The following is a 9,879-nucleotide window of genomic DNA, read 5'->3' on the forward strand; positions in this document are numbered from 1 at the left end:
GAAATTCACGGCAAGGGGATTTAAGAAGGCTACCTGTGAACCCTGTGGGGACCTGAGAAAGCTTACAGTTGTGAAGAGGGACCCGCAGGAGCCAGCAACAAAGGGATATTCAATTCACCTTAAGACAGCCTCATGAGTTGAGCCTGGGAACAGAAGCAATCTTTAGAGAAAACCTTGATTGTTATTCCTCTCAAGGCCTGAACAGGAAAACTAAAACAACCCCAGTGGCTGAGATTGCTGGAATTTCCATAGCCTCCCTCCCCTCCAGAGACCTCTCCAAGGTTGCTCTCTAGAAGAATAATGAGAGTGCCTCAGACCCTGCTGGGACCAATAATTCATTTGGAAACAAGTTGCTTATCTCTTTGATCTGGATGGCGGCTGGGTGCCCCTGTTTGAGCTGCTCCCATGCTGGGGGCCCCTTGCTGGGTCTTATTGACTATGTTGCTATTGCTTTGCCAATGGATACCAGGAGTGGAGAACTCCCTGTATTTGCCAAGTTTGGGCCAATTAAAAGGAAAATGCAGTAGTTTCGTTGGCAGCTGTATAGACAGCTTCCCACACTAACATGTTTTTGGAAAGCATGGTCCTGGTTAAGATCACTGAATAAAAGTGGAGCTTTGCTGCTAAACCATCAGAGCTAGTTGGTTGCCACTACCTGCTTTCTCTTCATCCTCCAGACACCATCTCTTCCCCTCACCCAGTCTGAACACAAAAGTCCTTTTCCAACAATCCTCAAGTAGAAAGGGCTTGAGAAGCCACTGATACCTCTCTTGCTTAGAATGTGTTCCTCTGGAATTTATTCCAAATCGTTTTGGACTCTGGCTTAGCAGTACTGTCTGAAGAGTCATTCAATAGATGAATGTAAAAACTACCACACAAACTATTAAGGAATCTGTTTCTATGTTCAGCCAGGTCTGGCTTGCTTTGAGGAACTCAGGTGTCTCACCTAAGGGGTTAGATAGGGGAATGGGCTATCATATTTAGTTTAAGATTCTGAGGAGGAGAATTTGGGGAAGGTGGGTAGGGAATAATCAGTGGGCCAAGCTATGGTGGTAGCAACATTGAGCTGTAAGGACAAAACCAATTTCTACCACACTTGCTTTTTTTTTGCAAAACAAATTCTGGAGACTGTTGCTCCATGCTTGCATCCCCTTCCTAAACCTGCCTACAAACACCTGGAAAACCTTACAGTCAGGGTTCAGACTTTGGAATAGGAATTCCTCTGGGCCTGCCTCTGTGTTATAAGGGAATTTGTTCACAAGAAACAGAAAAGCCACATTTTGAGAGGTTGAATTGGGTGTCTTTATTAGAAAGCTGGTGAGGCAGGTAGACTCATGTACCCAGAAAGTGTGCAACCTTGAATACATTTAATACTGTTAAAAAACTGAGCCATGAGAGAAGGAGAGTTAAAAAAAAAAAAGAGTAGAAAAACAATCCAAACCTGGGGCCGGGAGTTTGGCCTAGTGGTTAAGGTGCTTGCCTAGCATGCATGAGGACCCGGGTTCGATTCCTCGGTACCACATACATAGAAAAAAGCCGGAAGTGGTGCTGAGGCTCAAGTGGTAGAGCTCTAGCCTTGAGAAAGTCCAAGGACAGTGCTCAGGCCCTGAGCTCAAGCCCAGGACTGGCAAAAAAAAAAAAAACAATCCAAACCTGATTAAGTCCAGTGGAGAGCCAAAGTGGAACACCACAGTGATGGGAGGAAAGCCAAGAAACACAAGGCTTGGCAAAAAAATAATAATAATGGTTGAGCTGATCAGGGCTTAAATAGGTCATGGTCTGAAGCAGGATCACAGGTAGCTCAAGAGTCTTATGAGTTTATGCCACAGGACTGGGCAGTCCAAGTCCCAGCCCCTGCCGCTAGAAATTCAGCCATAGTCATAATTGGGAGGTAAGAATTTACTTACCATCATCCACCAAGAAGACAAGATGGCACAGTTAGACCCAGTTCCCTTTCATCTACCATACTGCCAATATTATGTCCAGATAGACCCAGTATCCTTATTTCATCTGGTGTAATAAATTTGCAGCATCCTACTTCTCTGAATCTTTCTCTTGGTATCTCTCATGGGCAAATAGGCCATAAACTGCCCCTCCAGCTGACCGTATTGAAACAAATCACTAAAACATTAACTCTGCTCCTTCCTCTAAAGCAAGGAATCCCTGTCCCTAGATAAGCTGCTTGTCAGATCCCGAATTTCCACACATCAGGCCAAGTGGACCGGAGATCATGGCTCTAACAAAATTCCATTCATGTCTGTTGTGAACAGCTCTGCTGACAACTCCCAACCTGTGGCCCAAGAAAAGCCTTTTCCACTGCTCACATAAAGAAAGGGCTTTCTCTCCCTCTGAGAGGAGACTTCAGCTGTCCGAAAGTACATCATTGTCTCTCCAGTTCCGGCTGGAAGACTCTGGCTTCTCTCTCTGGCTTTTACTCCCCAAATAAAAGTCTGTTGGCCCATTGATGATTCAACAATGTGTTGTTCAATCTCCATGAGTTACAGGGTTTTTGTTGGTGGAGATGGGTGTTCAGTTCCAATTTGATGCCCTTGTGGTCTGAGAGAAAGCAGGGAATAATTTCAGTGTTTCTGAATCTGCCCAGGTTTGTTTTATGCCCTAAAATGTGGTCTATTTTGGAAAATGTTCCATGTGCTGCTGAAAAAAAAGTATATTGTGTTGTTGCTGGGTGGAATGTCTATTAGATCTAGTTGGTCTATATAGTTGTTCAATTCTAAGGTTTCTCTGTTGAGATTTTGCCTGGTTGATTTGTCCATAGGTGAGAGTGGTGTGTTAAAGTCACCGACAATCACTCTGTTTCGATCTATGTATGGTTTCAGTGAAAGTAAAGTTTGCTTGAAATACTATGACACTAAATGTAAGGACCTCCAGGATAAGGAAACAAAAGCCATCTAATGAGTGATTGTTGTCCTTAATGTACTCTGTTGTGTCATCTCTTTTGCTATCCCTTGGTTATCTCATATTGTTACACTATTTCACCTTGCTATCTGATACATTTTATGTGTGCTTAATTGGTTATTTGAAATTGGATAGGGAAGGGGAGAAATCAAGATGAGCGGGAGAAGGAGGGGGAGGGAAATGGGGACCATGTCATGAGAAAGGGTATCAATGTTTGTGAAGTAATGCACCTTCTATCTGGTGAATATAATGTAACCCTTCTATTAATTACAATAAAAAACTGCTCTGCTCCAAAAAAAAAGTCTGTTGGCCCATTGAATTTCCTTTCTGCCCTTTATTCTGATACCCTCATGACTCAGTTTACTTACATTCTTAAATATTTGTTAATTTTTCTGTAGCAAAACTACTTCTATATCCTTAAGTCTGGCACAAACTAGTTTTATAGTCTGGAGTATTCCTTTCCAACATTTGCTCTTTTAAAAACTGTAACATGTCAGGCACTGGTGCCGCTAACCTGTCATTGCAGCATTTCAGGAGGCTGAGATCTGAGATTGTGACTCAAAGCCAGCCTCAGCCAGAAAGTCCATGGCACTCTTAGCTCCAATTAACAAAAAGCTAGAAGAAATAGAGCTGTGGCTTAAGTGGTAGAGTGCTACCCTTTAGCAAAAATGCTAAGGAACAGTGCCCAGGCCCTGAATTTATGTTTCAGGACCAACATACACACAAAAAGTGTAACTTATTTAAAATATCCATAAAAATTCAAAATTCAAAAAACATCACCCAATATTGCAGCATATTCATTAATTCTTTCCTCCTCCTCCTCCTCCTCCTCCTCCTCCTCCTCCTCCTTCTTCTTCTTCTTCTTCTTCTTCTTCTTCTTCTTCTTCTTCTTCTTCTTTTTCTTCTTCTTTTGGTGGTACTAGGGTTTAAACTCAGTGCCTCACACTTGCTTGTCTTGCCTACTTGGCTGGCATTCTACCATTTGAGTCAAGCTTCTAGCTTCACTTTTCTGGTAACTTTGGAGATGGAGTCTCACAGATTTTTCTTTTTGACTACTTGAAGTGACTTCAGATTCCTCAGATCTCAGCCTCCTGAGTAGATTATAGATGTGAGCTCATGGCATCTGGATATTTTGCTTTTTATTACTGCCTTTCCTCACATTACTTTTATTTTTAGTGATAGCTATTTTCCAGTCTTTATATTTGAAACTATATTTAGTTGATTTTAGTATATCTGGTTGATGTTAATGTTATTTAAGATTTAAAATTTAGTACAATAAGTTGGATACTGGTGGCTCAAGTGTGTAATCCTAGCTGCTCAGGAGCCTGAGATTTGAGGATGGCTTTTTAGTAGTTGAGCCATGACTCAAGTAGTTAAGCACTAGGCTTTAGCAAATGAAGCTCAGAGTCAGTATCCAATCCCTAAGCTTGAGCCCTGCAACAGCACACATACACACACACACACACACACACACACACACACACACACACACACACACACTACAACAGAAGTTAATTTTTTAAGGATTCTTTACCTAGTGGACTTTGAATGTGGAATTTAAATGCTTCCTGACACTAAAGCTCTGCTCAAACATGAACTAGTTATACAGTGAATTAAATTGAAGTACATCATATACCAAATAAAACTGTCTGAGGATCTTCCTGATTTTTCTCCCATTATTAGAAATTTAATGAGTAGTGCTCAACCAAAATCTTCCCCAGGCAACACAATCATTACAAAAACATGAAATAAACAAAACAGGAAGACCAGACATATAGGGTAAAGCTTTGGCTCTGGTGTAGAACCACAAGTAGTTCTTATGACTTATCTGACCTTCCGTCTCTTCATCTGAGGAGAAAGCATTGTCCTCTTTCAATATTCAATATCTCTGGACAGCACCTTTCAGAGTGATGATTCAGCTAACAACTCAAGCATTTTAGTATTTGATGTAAGTAGTAGACAGTCCCAAGTTCCTATCTGAAAAATAATTGACAAAAAGGGCTGGAAGTGTGGCTCAAATAGTACAACACTTACTTAGCAAGTGCAAGGCCCCAGATTCAAACCCCATATATAAAATACCACACTTAAGCCATTATTTTATAGTAACAAATATTGGTATAAATGTTTAAAGAATACAAAATGTAAAGACATAGAAGGTCAAATTGACAAACTGGCTCTCATTTAAAGTGAAGCCAGATTCTCTTTTACAGACAATTCTGATTTAAAATATGTTCTTTTTAAAAACAGAAACATAGCTACAAACCAGCAAAACTACACTAGCTGATTTAAGCATAACAGAGTAAATTGAAGTGTATTAGACAGTTCTGACTCCCTCTGGAGACAGAAAAATTAATGATGTTTCTGCTAGAAAAGAAGCAGATACCATGTAGGCTTGTCATAGAGACACTGGGATTCCTCTGACAGGCTTCTAAACAGCTATGCTGTTTAAATCTGAAGTCTAGAATAGCAATAAAAATACTTTTGGAGATGCAGAGAAAGATTCTTTAATTTCTGTACTTGAATCCTAATGCCAAAATGGAGGTTTCATCTCAATGGCTTCATGTAAGTAGAGTAATATAAAATACTACAGTATTCCTTTTCCAAAGGGAACCATCCTAAGGCCATACTTACTAGCAAGAGAAGTTAACATGAATCGAACCTGTGTAGTTTAGACTTACAGAACTGACTTGTCCAATACTATTTCTTTGACAACCCCAATGGACCTTTTCCAACATTTGTGTTTCGGACTGTTTACAATGGAACATAAACTATGAGCATGAGGGCCTTCTCAGACTTGTTCCCACCTATGATCTTGTTACCTAGCACAGTCCAACATACATGAAAGTACCCAGAGAATACTTTTGAATAAATACATTAGCAGAAACTTGGGAGAGGAAAAAAATGTGCATCAAGCAAGATTAGAGACAATACTATCCCAGGTAAGGAAGTGGCATGGAAGCTTACTTAAAGATGACCTTGGAGAACAAAGCTTCTGTTTTAATCTTCATTCCAAGTAGTGACAGAATTGTTAGAAATACAGGACAGGGCCGGGAGGATAGGTGTAAAGTACTGGGGAAATTGAGGGTTTTGACAGCAGAGAATGCCAGGGATATACCCCAAATTACAATGCATAAATGATTACAATTTCTATGGGGCATAACTTCATGGAGGCCCTTTCTACAGAGCAGCCATGGTATAACAGCAGGAAAATAACTTCCTGAAAGGTCCCCATGGTGCCAATAACCTAGGAGTCCTCTCCAGCTGACCAGGCCTAGACAGATGCAGCAGATGGTGTTAATGAGCCCGAAATGACTAAAGCTATTTCTGCCTTCTGCTGCCTGCCAGAAGCACAATCTCAGCCACAGGTCACTGCTCTCTACCCAGCCAAGTGCCGGGGTGTTCAGTAGACTATGTTATCTTATCTGGTTGGCTTTCCGAGATGGTGGTGGTGTTTCTTGGACCATGATCATGCACACTGGCCAGAACTTATCTGGCATGGTACAAACTTGCTGCAATCCTCAAGGGAGAAGGCTGGCCTTGCACATTGAGATACTGACTCACAGGGCAGTTTCCAAGAGCTTGCCACACCCTCTTGTTTTGTAGCATGGATATGAAACAGAAGCTACATAATCTGATGTGATCTAGCTTTGTGTCTGTTAAGTTCTGACAGTTTCTATTGAATAGATCAGGATGGTTTGGATGCAGAAACTTACAATTTGGCTTGACCCTCCAAAATCGTCCCTAACCGAATACTCTTTCTGTGCCAGAGACTTTCCAAATCTCATGGGACTCCAGAAAACCTCTAAGTAATGGAAACTTTAATGTTTCCATTGTACCACTGGATAACTAAGGACTTTGCAAGGTCTTAGAGGTAGCAAGTGGTTTGCTCTGTATTTGTCAACTTCTCTTTTATTTTGCCAGTCCTGGAGCTTGAACTCAGGGCCTGAGCATAGTCCTTGGGTTTTTCTCAAGGCTAGAGCTCTACCAGTTGAGCCACAGCACCATTCTGGCTTTTTCTATGTAAGTGGTACCAAGGAATCAAACCCGGGTCTTTGTGTATGCTGGGCAAGCACTCTTACCACTACTCTTAACACTAGGCCAAACTCCAGGCCCATTGGTCAACTTCTCGATTACTTAATTATTGGTCTCTATTGTCATGCCTGTGATGTTTGACTTCACAAAACATGCCTTAGTCTGAGAGCTGAAGGTACATACTATTACCTGTCAATATACTTACTGTGTGAAGGCAGGCTTTCTTATTTAAACCATTAATCATATTTCCCAACAGGGAACCATTAGTACCTGAAGCCCAAGATACAGAGCCTCACTTCAGCCTTGATCAGTACTGACTTGAACTTCTTTGAGTAAGTGTCAGGCACATGATTGGCCCTAAGGTGCGGCATATTAACTGGAGGGCCAAGTGTTATAAAACTTTATTATATATACTCTTTAAGTTCAACAAGATATATTTTTAACAAGGATCTTCTAATCTACTGCAAGAGATCCATGGAAGCATAGCAAGGCTGGTGACTTAATTTCTAGGATAAGTAAGGGTAACACAGGTAGGTTCAGCCAGGTGTGGTGGCTCACACCTGTAATCCTAGCTACTCAGGAGGCTGAGATCTGAAAATCAAGGTTCAAAGCCAGACTGGGGCACAGAAGGACCTGAGACTCTTACCTCCAATTAACCTCTACAAAACGGGAAGTGGGGTTTGGCTCAAGGGTAGGGTGGTAGCCTTGAACTGAAGAGCTCAAGGACAATGCCCAGGCTGAGGTCAAGCTCCATGACCCACAAGAACAAAACAAAACAAAACAAAGCAACAACAACAACAAAAACAGGTAGGTTCGATTCCATCTCACTTGAAGTACAATATAGGGTTTTGCTTTTAAATCACAAACATTTCTTTATTAGTCTCCATCATAATCTTCATCTCAAAGAGCTTAAAAGAGTCCTGGGTCATTCTAGAAGGATTGTCCAATAGTGAGATGGAAGAGAGTTATGCAGAGCATCAAAAGGGAAGTGTATGTCACTATTAGCCAACAAACAGTGCTCTGGTACCTACCTGTGAAACATAACTGGTTGACAAAGAGACAGAAATTCTTTCAGCTCACTTGAAGGGGAGGGCAATATAGTATCTTTAGGTCATGCAACTCTTACCTACTACTTGGGTACTGGGGATGAATGGTTCTCACTTAAACAAAGATGCTCTCATTAGTGGCTCTATTCTTCTTTTTTTATTTTTTTTCCAGTCCTGGGCTTGAGCTCAGAGCCTGAGCACCGTCCTTGGACTTTCTCAAGGCTAGCACTCTACCACTTGAGCCTCAGCACCACTTCTGGCTTTTTGCTATGTATGTGGGGTACCGAGGAATCGAGCCCGGGTCTTCCTGCATACTAGGCAAGCACTCTACCACCAGGCCAAACTCCTGGCCCTAGTGGCTCTATTCTTATCCCTCCCACCTATGCTACCTTTACTTAGACTATAACAAGGGAAAACTCTTTTGCATAATAGTGGTCTAAAAACTTGTATGGTGAAATCCTTAAGTAAAAAATCTGCTTCCATAGTTTCTTTTATGCTTTGATAACCTTCTCTTAAGATGCTGAATACTTCAAGTATTGTGTATCTTCCTGTTGATATTCCTAATATTTCTTCTCTTAGTTAGATCCAAGAACTCCTATCATAGCCATAGACTGTCAATCACAAGTATCCTTCATGGGGGACTGTTGTATGAGGTTGAGGTATCATCCTCTGGCAGTCAGGATGGATTTCCAAACAGAAGAGACAGGGGCAGAGCTAAGATTACTCACCTTCTTCCAAACTTATCAGCCAAGTAGTCATTTATTTTCCTCCACAGTGAAGACTAAAGATGTGCAAAAAATCTGGAAATTTCTTCCTATACTCTTCATCCAGCAGAAAGCAAGAGAAATTCCTGTGGAAATACCAAGAGAAGACAAGAAATGCCATTCTGTTCACACTCAACAACAAGTGAGTTTGAGGTCCTGAGTTGAAGCCATTGTAGCCACAGCAAAATTTAATCAACAAGACGGCACCAGTACTTAAACAGGTAATCCTAGCCACTCAGGAGGCTGAGATAGGATGATCATGGTACAAAGCCAGCCTGGGCAAAAAAGTCCATGAGATTCTTATCTCCAATTAACCACTAGAAAACTGGAAGTGATGGTGTGGCTCAAAGTGGTAGAGTGCTACCCTTCAGCTGAAGAGCTCAGGGACAGCACCCAGGCCCAGAGTTCAAGACCAATGACCTACAAAAACAATAACAACAACAACAACAAACAATCAATCACATTTTCAGTGGAAAGGAAAATAGTGCAGAATGAAGGTACCATTTCTAAGAATATCAATTCTCTTATTCCACAAAATTCAATTTCTTCTGTCCCAAGGAAAAGAGAAAACCAATAATACAAAACAAGAACTTATCAGATTATATATCTTTTTACAACTTTAAATGCTTCTCTGAAATAGACTAATAGACAAATGTTCTCTCTCTGGGAATTCCAAGCACCAATGTACCAATTGAATGATTTATTAAATTATCAAAGCGCAGCTGGATAATGTATCCTTCGGAGAAAACTGGATGATCGTGGTTTGAGGCCAGCCTGAGCAAAAAGTTCACAAGACCCCATGTGAACAACTCTGTGGACATGGTGACATTGCTGGAACTCCTAGCTATAGGGAAAACTGGGCAGTGCTGTGTACCCATCATCTCAACTGTCCCTATGATTACAAATAGAAGGATTATGGTCCAGGCTGACCTGGGCATAAAGAAAAAAAAATGTCTCTCAAAAGATAATCAAAGCAAAAATGTCTTGTCCACTTCTAACTTTAAATGATCTCCATTAAGCTAATGGTCACATATGATTGGAGATGCTGCATTATGATGTCACATTCTTAGGAGAATCATGTTACTGTATCTAGCTCTTAGTCTAACAGGAGATGATGGGTA

This window comes from Megascapheus bottae, chromosome 17 (assembly GCF_031878675.1).
Source record: "Megascapheus bottae isolate mThoBot1 chromosome 17, mThoBot2.hap1, whole genome shotgun sequence".
In the NCBI taxonomy this organism is placed as follows: Eukaryota; Metazoa; Chordata; class Mammalia; order Rodentia; family Geomyidae; genus Megascapheus; species Megascapheus bottae.